Below are 2,591 nucleotides of genomic sequence, written 5' to 3'. Positions count from 1 at the left end.
GTTTGGATGTGTTGGATGGTGCTGTTCACCACTCCAGATGCAAATGCTGCCCCATTTCTGTATTCACTAAAGCAGCTTTCTTCCATCTGTAGCAAAGGACCCTTTGAGAGCTGTCCTAAATTCTCCTGGAATTTCACTCTGGGGTTTTATTTATCTGCAGCCAAACAAGAAAACTAAAAGGGGGGTGGGAGGGGGGAGAAATTATAAATAATAAACTATTGGAGCAGAGCCTTGCTGGGAGAGGAGATACGCAGCAATGAGAGTCCAAGCAGGTACTGTTGCCCTGCCCCTGCTCACCCCAGCACCTGGGATATATGCCCCGATGATTTCCCCTTTCTTGGGCATTGCTCGTGGCCCCAGTCGGGTCTGTTACTGCCCTCTAACGAGAGAAACCAAAACTGCAATTTTTTTCCTTTGTTGTCCCTTTTTCGAAAAGCTTGAAGGACTCCTTGCCCCTGCAGCTGGGCCCAGGGAGATGCTGAGGCAGGGTGGGACACCAGCACCAACTGAAAACATGTTATTGGACAAACCTGTGCAAAGACACCCAGCACCAGAAATCTGAGACCTGACCTCCCCCTCCTTCAGAGCCCTGAAGAACCAGCAGGTTTTGGAAAGAGCCAAACCCACTCCTCTGTCACCACTTGCACCAGCTCACAAGAGCTCAGCTTTAGCCAAATCTGCAAAGTCATAGACGCAGAGATTCATTAAGGTTGGAAAAGACCTCTAGGTTCATGAAGTCCAACTGTCAAACCAACAGCACCATGGCCTCCTAAGCCATGCCCAAAAGTGCCACGTCTACGTGTTTTTTGAACACCTCCAGGGACAGTGACTCCCCCACCTCTCAGGGCAGCCTGTGCCAGTACCTGACCGCTCTTTCAGTAAAGAAATTTTCCCTAATATCCAATCTAAACCTCCCCTGGTGCAGCTTGAGGCCATTTCCTCTCGTTCTATCACTAGTTACTTGGGAGAAGAGACCAACACCCACCTCGCTAGCGCCTCCTTTCAGGCAGTTGCAGAGGGCAATACGGTCTCCCCTCAGCCTCCTCCAGGCTAAACGCCCCCAGCTCCCTCAGCCGCTCTTCATGAGACCTGCTCTCCAGACCCTTCACCAGCTTCGTTGCCCTTCTCTGGACACACTCCAGCAACTCAGTGTCCTTGTAGTGAGGGACCCCAAACTGAAAACTGCACGAAACATGGCAGTCTGGGGAACTCCCTCACTCACTGCGCTGCCAAGACATCACCAGTGGTCCCCGGCTCACCAGCCTCGGGCAGCAAGAGCACATCTGCATCTCCTGGTGGGACAAAGTGCTGGGGGCAAGGGGATGGTGGCCACGGAGTGACCAGGATGACCCGTCCTTGTTCATCACATGTGGTTCCACCGAAGCTTCCTCAGGAGGCGAGTGGGGAAGGCACAGGCTGTGCGGGGACACCGGGGCATGGGGCAGTGGTGGCAGCAATGACCCTATGGCATCTCTGAGAGGTTCAAATTGCTCTCCAGGTCACGCTCCACAGCCAGTGAGGGTGCAGACCCAGCCTCTGTGGGCAGCCCCTGGGGACTCCAAGGTCCTCTCCTATCCTAGCCCTCTGTCTGAAGCACATTGTCCTGTGGTAGATGGCTGCTTAAGTGCCGCAGCCTCATGTCTCAGGGATGGTTTTGAGCCCTGTTTTGGCTGTGCCCATCCCCTGGCCTTAGGCCAGAGCCTTGGCTACTCTGAGCTTTGCATCCCACCGCTCAGGGAACGGGGACAACACAGCCACCCAGCTGCTCTTCACACCCGGCTGTCTGGGAACAACCACAACTGCAGAATATTGTTCACCAAAAAATGTCTTTTTGCTGGAAACCGGCTGCCCTCTAGAGGGTCCACTCTGGCACGGCGTAAAGCAAAAAGCAGGGGCTTCTCGGCCTCTCCGTCCCCTCACTGGGGTGAGTGTGGGGCAGGCCTGGGGGTCCTGCTCCCTGTGGCTGCACAACAGCTTTGCTGACCACCTTAGGCAATGGGTCCCCTCACCAAGATAAGCCAGCAGCAGTGACCACGGCCCCAGCCTGCACACTGTGGACACAGCCCAGGCCTGCCCAGCCCCCTGGGATGGCCACAGCGCTGCAAGGACCATGTCCTTGGGGAGGAGACATTCCTGTGGGACCAACTGGACCTGCAGAGATGCAGGAGGTTGCATCACGCCAAGGGGTCACTTCCTCATTAGCTGTTTGCAGCGTGGTGCTGTGGATAGGGGTTGGCAGGGGGATGCTGGGCTGAGCTGTGCCAAGGAGGCAAGGCCCTTGTGCCCCAGCATCAGGGCACCCACATCCTTGCCTCCCCACTGCTCTGGTTCTTCAGGCCCCCACTTCTTCTGCTTTCCTGGGGGTACCCCTGGATAAAAGATGAGTCACTGCTGAGTTAAAAAGATCATCTTGGATAGATTCATACCTCTGTGCTCTGGGCAGGGACACCCAGACTAGCTCCCCATAGTCCCTGCACCTCCCTGCAGCCGAGTCCTCTCTCCCTGCCACAGCTCTGCAGCTAACAGTCAGTCACACTTTCCATTAGGAAATCCATTTTTCAGGGGCACATAACTCAGCTGTGATATTTCAC

This window comes from Phalacrocorax aristotelis, chromosome 7 (assembly GCF_949628215.1).
Source record: "Phalacrocorax aristotelis chromosome 7, bGulAri2.1, whole genome shotgun sequence".
NCBI lineage: Eukaryota > Metazoa > Chordata > Aves > Suliformes > Phalacrocoracidae > Phalacrocorax > Phalacrocorax aristotelis.
This window is presented reverse-complemented; position numbering follows the sequence as displayed.